A 13,515-nucleotide genomic window follows, 5' to 3' on the forward strand; every position below is an offset into this window, starting at 1 on the left:
AATTTTATGATCTGAGGATAATCCCAAGGATAGGACCATGAACCAATACTGCTTTTTTATTACACTGTGATGGGAAAGGTGATGCCATTGATTCACCAGCAAAATAATCTTTAAACGATTCACATAAAAGATTCTTCAAAAGAAGCCAGATATTGCTGAAATGAAAGTTTTTGTCACTGATCTCTATTCATGAGAAAGAGGTAGGCGATTTGATGAAATTTAGCACTGGTGATGACTGGTACAACTCTGATATCAAGGACAATGGAACCTAAGTCCTATGATAATTCTTAGAAGTGAAATTAAAGAAACTATTCCAATTCTCTCAATGGAACTAGAAGAAGAAAAAGAAGAAGAGTTGGTTTTTACACCCCGACTTTCTCTATCATTAAGGAGTCTCAAACGGGCTTACAAGTGCCTTCCCTTCCTCTCCCCACAACAGACACCTTGTGAGGTAGGTGGGGCTGAAAGCGTTCTGAGAAAACTGTGACTGGCCCAAGGTCACCCAGCAGGCTTCATGTGGAAGAACGGGGAAACAAACCCAGTTCACCAGATGAGACTCTGCTGCTCATGTGGAGGAGTGGGGAATCAAACCCAGTTCTCTAGATCAGAGTCCGCTGCTCTTAGCCACTACACCACACTGACTCCCTATATAAAGCCTGCAACAAGTAGACAGCTAGATGGACTGCCCATTCCTGAAGGATGGGCGAAACTCCTTTGGAGCTGGCGTGACCCCACGCCATGGTCTAAGGTGGCATCTATGCTGGCACAGGGGCAAACATGCTAGTGTCTGGGTGCTGCCAGCCCCTGCCACCAGGGCACCCATGCTGGGAAAGGCCACGCCTGCATGGGGGAGGTGTTCCCGGGGGTGGAGCTGCCTTTAGGCAGCTTCCACAGCACTTTCGCCCCAGGAACGCCCCCTTGAGCAATGGCGGGGCGGGGCCACCTATTTGATGGAGCAGCCTTGCTGTTTTCAATTGGGCATTTCCCCCCTTTTTCCCTATTTTAATTTTGAAAAATGCTTTTTCCCCCTCCATGGCTGTCGGTAAGCCTCTGAGGAGGCGGTGTGGCTCGGCAGCCCACGGGCACTGTGGATCTACCCGCCCCCGCCCCCCCCCCCCGGTTCAGGACATGCTCTAAAGGGATCAAAATCATGACTGAAATGTTTAGGACAATCCTATACATATTTATTCAAAGGTTCAATGGACCTTATTTCCAACTATAACTCAGTCTTAGGATGGTCTCTTATTTCACTGATTCAAAACTAAAGAGAAGGAGCTCAAAGGCTACATGTTCAAAGAAAGATTTGAAGGGGGTTACATTTTGTGAGGAAAAACCTACTAGATGGCAAACCTGTCACCAGTCATTTCACATTAGTTTTCTGACTGATCTATGCGTTACTGCTAGCCTACAGAAAAGGTCAGGGCCTGTCTGTCTCAACAGTACAGCAATCAAATATTGTGATATTAAGTGGCAATACAGCATCATTTACAAACTATCAAATGACAGTCTTGGCTTAGGAATCCAAAGGTTTCCCCCACACCCGGTCTTTTTTCTCCGCTTCTCACGATGGCTAAGAAGATAATACACTGATAATGCATATCCAGAAAAGCAATAAGTGTAAACCTACACCATTGGACAGAGCATGGAGTCTGTAAAATAGAAGATGGGAAGACTATGCCTGACAAGGTGCCTACAGACACCAAAGGAAAGGTGAAGATGTGAAAAATGGAAGAGAAGCAGCACCTTGGTTTTAGACCCATGGCGCTGAAAGCTATTACTCTTTCTCCAGAATATAGGGACTGGGATTAATTCTGTCAGTCCATGGCTACTAATGTTCAGTGCAAGGGAAACAATCAATAAACCAGGGGTGTCAAACATAAGGCCCACAGGCTGGTTCTGACCCCTTAACAGCTCTTATCTGGTCCGCGAGCCAGCCAAGGCAGACCCCTCCACTCTCAATCTGGGCTGGCGATGCATGGCCCGGCTCGATCAAGTGACATTTATGTTATATCCGGCCCTTGTAACAACTGAGTTTGACACCCCTGCAATAAAACATTCACAAACCATAGTGAATTCACCCTCGTAAGTACTTATAAAGTGGAGCCATCACAGATCAGAGAAGGTTGCATTTGCCTATTCTGTTTCTTCTTCTCTTTGTCCCCTCTGCCACAGCCACTGGCAACAGTAAGTTGACAGACACACAGTTATCCATCTGCTGTTCCTCTCACTGACATGCTTTTGTAGGAGCTAGTCACATTCCTTAGCCTTGTGCTGTCTCTACCGGCAGAGAAAACAAAGAACAAATTGGTTGGCTATTGTTGCTGCTCTGTAAAGTCTGGCTAGACCAACATTGGCAACCTGTTTGCCAGAGCACTAGAGGGGGAAAGCAACATCTATATGCAAATCAATTGGTATGCTAGCAACCCTAATGCGGGGAGGGGGGAGAGAGGAGAGTTTTATTTGGCCAGACACACTGAGAGGAAGCTGACCGATGGCGCTACCAGGCCTTCAGAGGCTCATTTCAGCCCCAGGTGGTGGCTATCTGGTCCAGGAGGCAACAAGAGGTAGGCCACAGCTGTCACCTCCACATCACCAGCCCCAGCGACACTGCCAGAGCCTCAGGGGCTCGCTTCGGTTGGTTAGATAGAGAACTAATCTTGCATGCCGAGAAAAACGGCCTGGTGTGCCACTGATCTGCACTTATGCCAGAGTTTGCCTACCTTGGGCCAGAACCTCCATAGTATTGCTGCTTTTTCGCCAGAAAGAAACTGGTGTTTCGCATGCTGAAATCCTGCTTGCGTGCAGATCTTAAAAGTACAAAATATGGCAGTTCTAATGACTCCTAAGGACAGTCAATAATACACATTCCTCACGGTTAACATTCTCCCACTGTAGCTACTTGCAATAACGGACATGCTCCGAAGAGCCCTTATTTGCCACATGAACAACTATCGTACAAAAGCTAGATACACCTAAAGAACGGTGCCTGGAGTTTATTAGGGGCACTTCAAATATATATTTCCACACAGAAAGCTGTGCAATATGCAGTGACACCGCCATGTCAGCTGTTCCTCGCATCTAACCAATGAAACATTATAAATATTTCCTTACATGTAAGTAAAGCTACCAGATCAAGTTGTCAACTATATGAAACATAAGTTTTGTTTCATATAGTTGACAACTTGATCTAATAGCTCTACTTATGAATACAGAAATATTTATAATGCTTCATTGGTTAGATGCGAGGAACAGCTGACATGGCGGTGTCACTGCATGTTGCAATGTATGTAGTATGTAATAACTGCTCTATGGAATGCCAGTCAGCTGGAAATAAGGAATATCCCTTCTGTGCTATAGGACTGTGGGATAATCCCCAAAAGATAAATGCTGGGTTTACACTTTGGGAAGAGGCACAATTCAGGGGCAAAGCACATGCTTTACACACCCATCTTCAAATCACTCATATGGCCCATATAAAGACAGCAGGTACTGGGAACAACCATTCTTTGCCTGAAAACACGGAGAACTGCTGCCAGTCCGTGAGTTGGATTGACCAACAGCCTAGCTCTGTATAAGGCAGCTTAAAAGCTTTGCAAAGACCCGCTGAATACCCTGTGGAGAATGATCTCAGGCTTGCACGTGAGGCGATATGCAATTCCTCGGTGATTAAGGGAAGGAATTCTGCACATGCTCAGAAACATCTTCTCTATTATTACTCAACGTGCTTTGAGACTTAACCATTCAAAACCCCTCCAGCAGTATATCAGTAGGTTTATTTGCTGCCATCGCGGTTATCTTCATGTTAGGAAAAGGCTGAGCTGTAGAATGCAACTGCTTGAAAAAGGACCCACCGGGGGCAAGGGGAGGGGGGAATGTGAGAAGCCAGCCCCGCCCTATCTATGCTGGGTAACAGGTCCAGCTCCCCGTACTTGAACTTGCTTGGCCCGAAATCCCGCAGGGTTTTAGCAGCGCTTTCCCACGCTGCTCCCACCCAGGCAAGGAAACGCCTTGCTCTCGCCGCCGGACAGGGTGGGCGCGCGCGCGCCCGCCGGCCCAGCCGTGCCTTCTCCCGCCCTTTCGACGCGACCCCGCCGGCCTCCCCATGACCGACGCGCCACTCACCGAGACTGACAGCCGCGAGAAGCGGGAAGTAAAGGAGCGAGCGTGCGCACGCGCTCTCTCGATCTGATTCCCAGCCCGGCCTCGTCCGCCAGGCTCTTGCGCAGGACGTTCGGGAGGCGTGGGAGAGCGCGCGTGCGTGATGACGTTTCGTCCCGCCGTTTATTCGGAAATCCGCTCGAAGGCAACGTGGTCCTTGGCAAAGCTGAAGAAGAGAGCTGTGGCTCACGAAACCTCACACCCTACCGGAAAATATTTGTGCTAGTCTTTAAGGTGCTCCTGGACTCTGGCCCTTTTCTACTACTGCAGACAGACTAACACGGCTCCCCACTGTGAGAAAATATTTTTGTTCGTCTTTAAGGTGCTCCTGGACTCTGGCCCTTTTCTACTTTGCAAAGCGAGACTGTTGAAAATATTGTCGAAGGCTTTCATTAGCACATTCTCTTGATACTCACAGGACAATGATTAGCACATTGCCTTTGATACTTCTTGCAGGACAATGATTCAGCTCAAACCCAACCCCTTTCTGACTATGGATTGCTCTTCCTACACACTTGACACTGAGAGACACTTTCCTTTAGTGTGACTCCTCTGAAGATGCCTGCCACAGCTGCGGGCGAAACGTCAGGAAAGAAAATACCAAGACCACGGTCACACAGCCCGGATAACCCACAAGAACCACTAGACTGTTGATTTGTGTCAGGTGCTGCCCGCAATCGCTCAGGAATCCCTGAGGATCTTCCGGAGCAAACAAAACATAACTGATCCGTTTGAAATCAACAAAGAAAAGGAACACGAGGCCTACCAGAATCTTTCCCAGCAGCTTGCCTAGCCTGTGTAGAACCATAAGTAAAACCCGGGCTGGAATAGTCTAGATTCTGATACTCTGGGACTAATATAAAACATGAAATGGACTTTTAAATAGTACATTTCCAACGCTTCTGACTGTGCTGTTGTGTTTCTAGTTTTGCGGTTTCAGGCTCTGGTCTGAAAAGTACTGGGGGGTGCCCTAAGGAGAAAAAGTAAATGCTGGAGCTACATGGAACCACTAGGTTTTTTGTTTGTTTGTTTTGCATAGAACCCTACATAGATCAACATAAAAATGGACAGCTTCCTCCCTGAGTGAGATTGGAAACTGGTTGTAGTAGCTCATGCAAACTGATGGTGCCAATTTGTGCCACACAGACTGTTAGAAAAACTTGATTCAAGTCCAGTGGTGCCTTAGAGACCAACAAGATTTTTGGGAGGTCAGCTTTTGAGAGTCGAAGCTCCTTTCCTCTGATACCTGACATCATCAATTTGCATGAGCTGCTAAAACCCCTTGGTCTGGAATCTGCACTGCATCTGCGAGGTCTTACTCTAAGCCTTGCATGTTGCCCTGCAGTACCTACACAAGATGGCGGCTGCACAGATTCTCCGCTCTTCCCCCTTACAGCCTGACCTTGTCTCCAAGTACTGGAGCGTACTCTGCCATACGGGCCACTGTGGAATAGACGCAATGGTGTTAAAATATATATGGGCTAGGATATGCACACACATGGATCAATAGATACATTCCTTGTCGCCACTTCAAATCATCCCCCGTATGAGGCCGTTCCGGATGTGTAGCAGTGGAACTCCTGAAGCTCCACATTCTGGTCTACTTGTGCCTTGGGAATGTTGTCTGGTGTCAGCGAGGGCATGCAATCGGACCCGGGATAGCGAGGTGACTTTCGTTTCATCTCTCCTTCCCGTGGGAAGGAAGAGGCAACAGCCAAAAGGCTCGAGAGATCTCCACTTCAAAGTGACTTCCTGATTGTAATCCTGCTCTGATCTTAAGGTGTGAATTCTCTCTCTTGGTATTGGGGAACCTCTGATGTTTTGCATTTCAAAGATGTTACTTGTAAACATGCTAGTGTGTGTACTCTATAAGAATACCCTCCAAATGATTTGGCGCCATTGTAACGTTGTGTTTCATAGGTTACTGTACCCTTCCTTTCAAATAAATTCTACTTTAAACTCTCTGCTAACGTCTGGAGTAAAGTGGATGATTCCTGAGAGGCAACGGAGTCCTAGAACCTGACAGTACGTTACAATCCCAACCTTTTTTGTTTTCGGGTTAGAAGTAGTATTAGGATGTCGGCACCACCCTCGGTCCCGCTCAACGCGGGAGAGGAGCTTCGGCAGACTCCCGCTGATATTGAGGTTGGTCAAGGAGCCGCGACCCCGGAGCAGCGCCCACCCGGGCCTACCGATGTCCCTGGGAGGCCGACGTGGACCCCCCGATTCTCGGAGACCGGGCAGCGGCAGAGAGCAGCGTCAGAACCAGGAGGCGACTTCTACCGGGGACCGCTGGCCGCTTGGTATGGAGAAGGGGAAGGGTGGAAGGACCCCACGCTCGCTCACACCCCGACCCTCACTGCAGAAGCGGCCACTCTGATACGCGGACAGAATCAGATGCTCGTTCTGCAGAATCGGGACCTGCAGACTCAGCTAGATACCTTGCAGCGAGACCTGGCAGCCGTTCTAGGGGCAGTGAGGGGGCTTGGACAGCCCGTGCAACAATCCCAAACGGGTTCACGGCCGACTACAGGACCGCTCGTTGTTGGGGAGGCTCCCACGCCCAGACGCCCTACGGCCAGAGACCTGAAGGTATCTTTCGACGGGTCCAGCTCACAGTTGTCTCACTTCTTACTCCAAATCTCCGGCTTTATGAAGGACCAGGGGGAGACCTTTGCCTCGGAAGAAGCTCGGGTCAGGTATGTGATCAGCCTGCTGGAGAAGGAGGCAGTGGAGTGGGCAGTGACAGCGGCGGAAACTATGCCCCGAGTTTTGGCATCCCTGGATGAGTTCTTGTGCGCTCTACGACGCCGGTTCGAAGACCCCCACCGGGGGGAAAAAGCAAAGATTGCCATGCGTCGTTTGAAGCAGGGAGCCCGCTCAGTAAGTGAGTATGCACAGGACTTTTTATCTTTGTCGTGCAAGATAAGGGAGTGGAGTGAGGCCACAAAGGTCCAGCATTTCCGCGAAGGGTTGCGGTGGGAAGTGCTGGATGGCTGTTTGACTTTGGGAGATCCAGAGTCAGTGGAAGAGTGGGTAAATTTGGCAGCTCTAGTGGAGAACCGCAAGCTTACCCTCCAGTTCTCCAAGGATCGTTCTTCGAAGACGATCCCTATTCCGCCCACGAGAGGGGACAGCGCAGCAGGTCCCAGGCGAGAGGGAAGACATCGAGGAGTCTACAGTCTCGACAGGGCACGTCGGTTCAGGGAGGGAGCTTGCCTTCAGTGTGGGAAGATGGGTCATTTTGCAGCAAGATGTACCAACACGCCGTCAGAAGGGACGAGCAACAGGGCGACACAAGAGCGGGAGGCGACACCACCTCGGAACCTGGAGCACAGGAGAGCGGAGGGGACGAACGGTCGCCGGGGGGCGGCGGCCCTGCAAGCGGAAACCTCATCGGATCGTGGCACCCGAGATAGCTTCCGAAGCCCCTCACCGGCAAAAAACGAGGACGGCCTTCTGTGAGGGAACCGGCACAGAGGGCACCCTTGGAAGAAACCAAACCGGCTCCATGTAGGGTGAGTGACCAGGGAGAGACATTGCTGATACCTGTTGTATTACGAAATCCCCAAGGGGGGGAACCGGTGGCCGTTGTGGCTATCGTGGACTCCGGGTGCTCCCGGACCCTAATTGATCAGGCGGTGGTAGAACGTCTGAGAATTGGGACTCGAGAACTGGATCAACCCTTACATTTCCATCAAATGGATGGGAGTGACCTGCGGGGGGGGCCGGTTCATTTGCACACTCGCAAGATGTGGCTGGGGGTGGGAAACCACTGGGAACAGATCCACTTCACGGTAGTGCCTAAGATTTCCTACCCGGTGGTCCTCGGCGTTAATTGGTTGGCGGGACATAACCCGAGCATTGACTGGGAACAAAGGCGGGTGGTGTTTGGAGCTCCTCAGTGCGAAAAACACAGCCGGGATGATTTACCCGGGGGCGAAGGGGGAAGCGCCGCTGCCTTGGAGGAACCCACGTTGCCCCCAGAATATAGTGATTTCGCAGATGTATTTGAGGGGACGGACTGTGACTTATTGCCTCCTCATCGCACTACGGATTGTGCCATCGAACTGATTAAGGACGTTAAACCGTCCAAGGCCCGAGTTTATGCCATGAGTCCTCAAGAGAAAGCAGTGCTGCGAGAATTTCTGGACAAGAACTTGGAGCGGGGCTTCATACGACCGTCCAAAGCTGCATTTTCTTCTCCCTGCTTCTTTGTGAAGAAGAAAGGTACATCTGATCTCAGACTGTGTGTAGACTATAGGGGGCTTAACGCGATTACTGAAACTAATGCCTACCCCCTTCCCTTAATCCCAGACCTCCTGAGTGTGTTACAGGAGGGTTGTATTTTCTCGAAAATTGACCTGGCGGAAGCCTACTACCGGGTCCGGATCAAGGAGGGGGATGAAGCTAAGACAGCCTTTTCTTGTTGTTATGGGTTGTTTGAATTTTTAGTCATGCCGTTTGGTCTGTCTGGGGGGCCCTCGTGCTTCATGCAATTAATTAATGAGATTCTACACGACCTCCTATTTAAAGGTGTGGTAGTTTTTTTAGACGATTTGCTCATTTACTCCAAGGATCCCGCAGAGCACAGGGAATTGGTGCGGGAGGTGTTGCGTCGTCTAAGGGACAATCATTTGTATGCTAAGTTATCAAAATGTGCATTCAACCAGGACCAATTGTCGTTTTTGGGCTATGTGATCTCGCCACAAGGGTTAAGCATGGATCCGGAGAAAGTGAGGGCAGTGTTAGAATGGGAACCTCCCAGAACTCGCAAACAGGTTCAGCAGTTCTTGGGGTTTGCGAACTTTTATAGAAATTTTATTCAGGATTTCGCTCAAATAGCTTTGCCTATTACTGATTTGCTTAAAACCAAAGGGAAGGGGCAAGGGGCCACTTTTGCACAATACCAGGTACCTTGGACCGCCAGGTGTCAGGCGGCTTTTGAAACTCTTAAGGAGCGCTTTACCTCTGAACCCATTCTGGCGCACCCAGATTGCTCCAGGCCATTCACTTTACAGGTAGATGCCTCGGACAAGGCGATGGGAGGCGCACTCCTTCAGAGGGATGATCAAGGGAGGCTTAGACCCTGCGCATATTTTTTTAAGAAGTTCTCTGGCCCTGAACTCAATTGGCCAATTGGGGAAAAAGAGGCAATGGCGATTAAACATGCACTCACGGTTTGGCGACAGTTCCTGGAGGGGGCTGCCGAGCCCTTTGTGGTATGTACTGATCACCGCAACCTCGAATCTATTTTGGGTCAGCGGAAGCTGTCAGCCAAACAAGTGCGTTGGTCTACCTTCTTCTCTAAGTTTAATTTTACCATCAAACACATGCCTGGGAAAGAAAACTGCTTAGCAGACGGACTGTCTCGCATGCCGCAATATGAGTGTCAGGTTGAGCGGCCGGTGGGTTCTCTTTTCACACGGGAACACCTGGGTTTGACTCCAGAGGGGAATAGTGCAGGAGTTCTGACCAGAGCGCAAAGCCGCGCGGCGGCACAGGACTCGAGTTCGAGTTCCCCTCGTGAAGTGGTCGCTCCCACCTCCTCATCCCCAGCAGTCCCCGGAGAACTCTCAACCACTACCGCTGGAGAGGGGGGGGGAATCTCCCAAATAGAGCGAAGGGACCAGGCTGAAGGGCCGGTACCCACCCCCTTGCCGGGGTCGGATGTCGCCATTCCCCGCCTCTGGGCAGTTCCAGAAAGCCTCCCGGAGGTAGTCAAGAAAAGGTGGGGGGAGGCTCTTCAACGGGAGCGGGAGGAAGAATCTATCCCGTCCCAGATGACGGACAAAAACGGTATCTGTAAGAACAAACATTACGTGCCCAGGGAACTGAGGCGGGAGATATTGGAACGGAGCCACAGTTCAACAATAGGGGGACATTTTGGGTTTGCTAAATCCTTACACCTAATAAGAAGACAGTTTTGGTGGCCTGGGATGCGCCAAGACATCGAAGTATTTATCAAATCCTGCCCTGTGTGCGCAACTAGTAAACATTTGATGGGAAAACCCCCGGGATTATTAAAGCCCCTAGAAACTCCCGAGGCACCCTGGCGAGTGATTGGGATGGATTTCATAACAGACCTCCCATCCAGTCAGGGGAAGACTGTCCTGTGGGTAATCACGGATCTTTTCTCTAAGCAAGTTCATCTCGTACCGTGTGAAGGGATGCCATCTGCACATAAACTGGCTCGCTTGTTTGTGCACTGCATATTCAAATTGCACGGATTTCCACGGAAGGTCCTGAGTGACAGGGGCTCCGTGTTTGTGTCCAAGTTCTGGAAAGCATTTTTAGGAATTGTCGGTGTGCAGTTGGGTTTGTCATCTGCCTATCACCCCCAGACGGATGGGCAGACCGAAAGGGTTAATGCGGTGATGGAATGTTATTTGCGTTGTTTTGTTAATTATCACCAAGACAATTGGGTTGATCTGCTGCCACTGGCAGAATATGCCTACAATAACTCGGTGCACTCTGCAACCGGGGTGAGCCCATTCAAAGCAGTTTATGGAATGGATTTTGGACCATTAGGGGCTGTACCCACCCCGCCAGAAGGCGATCCCCCCGAGGTGTCTAAATGGGCTCACACAGTGAGGAACACTTGGCCCTGGCTTGTAAAAAACCTGGAACAGGCTAAAGATAGGTACAAACTACAAGCAGACAAACACAGAACACCTCAGTGGGAATTGAGGGTCGGAGAAAAGGTGTATCTTTCCACTAAGAACCTCAGGTCTTTACGCCCGTGTAAAAAATTGAGCCAACGGTTTGTGGGCCCATTTTCTATCTCCAGAGTTATCAATGAGGTTACGGTAGAGCTGGAGCTACCCAAATCCTTACAAGGGGTGCACCCGGTGTTTCACGTGAGTCTACTTAAACCCTTTCTACAAGCACCAGAATGGCACCCCGAACCCGAAGCGGCAACTCCCATCATGGTACAGGGCGAACGGCACTTTGAAATCTCCAGGGTGCTCGATTCTCGGAGGCGCAGGGGCCGACTGGAATATCTTGTGCGTTGGAAACATTTAAATTCCAGTCACGATGAGTGGGTGTCCGCTGTTCACGTACAGGCTCCAACCCTTGTAGCGGATTTCCATCGCCATTACCCGGACAAACCAGGAAATCTGGAGGGGGGGCCTTTGGGGAGGCGGAGTGTCAGCGAGGGCATGCAATCGGACCCGGGATAGCGAGGTGACTTTCGTTTCATCTCTCCTTCCCGTGGGAAGGAAGAGGCAACAGCCAAAAGGCTCGAGAGATCTCCACTTCAAAGTGACTTCCTGATTGTAATCCTGCTCTGATCTTAAGGTGTGAATTCTCTCTCTTGGTATTGGGGAACCTCTGATGTTTTGCATTTCAAAGATGTTACTTGTAAACATGCTAGTGTGTGTACTCTATAAGAATACCCTCCAAATGATTTGGCGCCATTGTAACGTTGTGTTTCATAGGTTACTGTACCCTTCCTTTCAAATAAATTCTACTTTAAACTCTCTGCTAACGTCTGGAGTAAAGTGGATGATTCCTGAGAGGCAACGGAGTCCTAGAACCTGACATCTGGTGTTATGAAGCAAGCAGCATACTTTGAGTTTTAAGAGAGAAGTAGCATTTTCAGTACTGTTCTAATAGTCTCTTGCACTGTGTTCTGGTGTAAATTCAGCAGTGATATCCTATATTGTGCTGCCGTACCTTACTATGTGTGTGTGTGTAAAGTGCCCTCAAGTCGCAGCCGACTTATGGCGACCTCTTTTTGGGGTTTTCATGGCAAGAGACTAACAGAAGTGGTTTGCCAGTGCCTTCCTCTGCACAGTAACCCTGGACTTCCTTGGTGGTCTCCCATCCAAATACTAACCAGGGCTGACCCTGCTTAGCTTCTGAGATCTGACGAGATCAGGCTAGCCTGGGCCATCCAGGCCAGGGCACCTTACTATATAGACAGTTAAAAATAGGATGCAGCATCTCAGAAAAAAATTAACCTTGTAACCTAACCAAGCGTTTTTCCAGGTGAGTCAAGGATAGTTGTGAACAATTATTTATTGGTATCATGTAACCCAAGTATCTCTAACATGGTACATGCTGACACCTTTCCAGGCACCCAACAAGTGCTTCTTAAAAATGGATGTTGCCAGATGGGGATTTTGCACAGCAGGACTTCTGATTGTCCGTTTGAGGTCTGATTGACAATGCAGTTTTTTTAAAAAGTTGCTTTAGCATCAGCTGCCACCACAGCACAAAGATCTTCACTGTATAACTGAAGCTGTGTGTATGGAAGAAAATATTTTTACACAATATTTTCATTTTAAATGGCATCCTGATGGCACTTGTAGGGTTGCTTGGTCCCTCTTCGCCATGGGTGGGAGGTTTTTGAGGCGGAGCCTGAAGAGGGCAGGCTTTGGAGAGGGGAGGGACTTCAATGCCATAGAGTCCAATTGCCAAAGCAGCCATTTTCTCCAGGTGAACTGATCTCTGTCAAGTTGTAATAGTAAGAGATCTCCGGCTAGAGGTTGGAGCAGAAATTGCACATGTACTAAAATAGTCAAACTTAGAAAAAATATAGTACCAGGCTCTATGTATACACACAAATTTTAGTGAAAATATGTGAGGAATGAACATTCAATAAAGGAAACTTACAATGTATACACTTAAATACAACCAAACCAAAACAATACAAAATATGTATCAAAACACGATAATCTATATCTTCTAACAATGCTTAGCTGTTGGTCACAAAGGACTCTTATAAAGTTCATATGCATTGAAATCCCACAGGCGCAGGAAGAAAGCGACAGGCAGAAGATGGAGGAACGCCGTCCGGATGCTTCGCGTTTTCACTGCCACGTGGGCAGCTTCATCAGCTCTCCGTTTAGTTTGAAGTCAAAGCTCCTTAAGGACAGGGAAAAAACAATGATAATAAAATTCTATTCTGTTAACTATGTCTGGTCTGAAATACTTATTATCTAAATCAACATGATATTGGATGCAAGCGAAATTACATACCTTCAAGAAGAATACATTTTCATATAATAATGAAACTACAAACTTTCCATGCGCCCGCTAGGCTGCTCCGCTCTAAACTTCTTACTATGTGAGCTACAGGTGTGGTTAATTTATCAAGAACATGAGGTCGTAACAGTTTGCTCAATGCAAAAGGGAATCAGCTGTAACTATTTCATTTACAAGAAACAAGAAAGATCCAGTTCATTGTTCTAAATCAAAAGAGTTACCTCTATAAATCCATATAGCAAAGAACATTTATAGAGGTAACTCTTTTGATTTAGACAATGTCCAAAATATACTTCTTAGGCAAGAGATGCGCTTTATTTATCTTTTTAAATCTTATTTTCCTTTTGGTTTGAACAATGAACT

Source organism: Euleptes europaea, chromosome 2 (assembly GCF_029931775.1).
Source record: "Euleptes europaea isolate rEulEur1 chromosome 2, rEulEur1.hap1, whole genome shotgun sequence".
NCBI lineage: Eukaryota > Metazoa > Chordata > Lepidosauria > Squamata > Sphaerodactylidae > Euleptes > Euleptes europaea.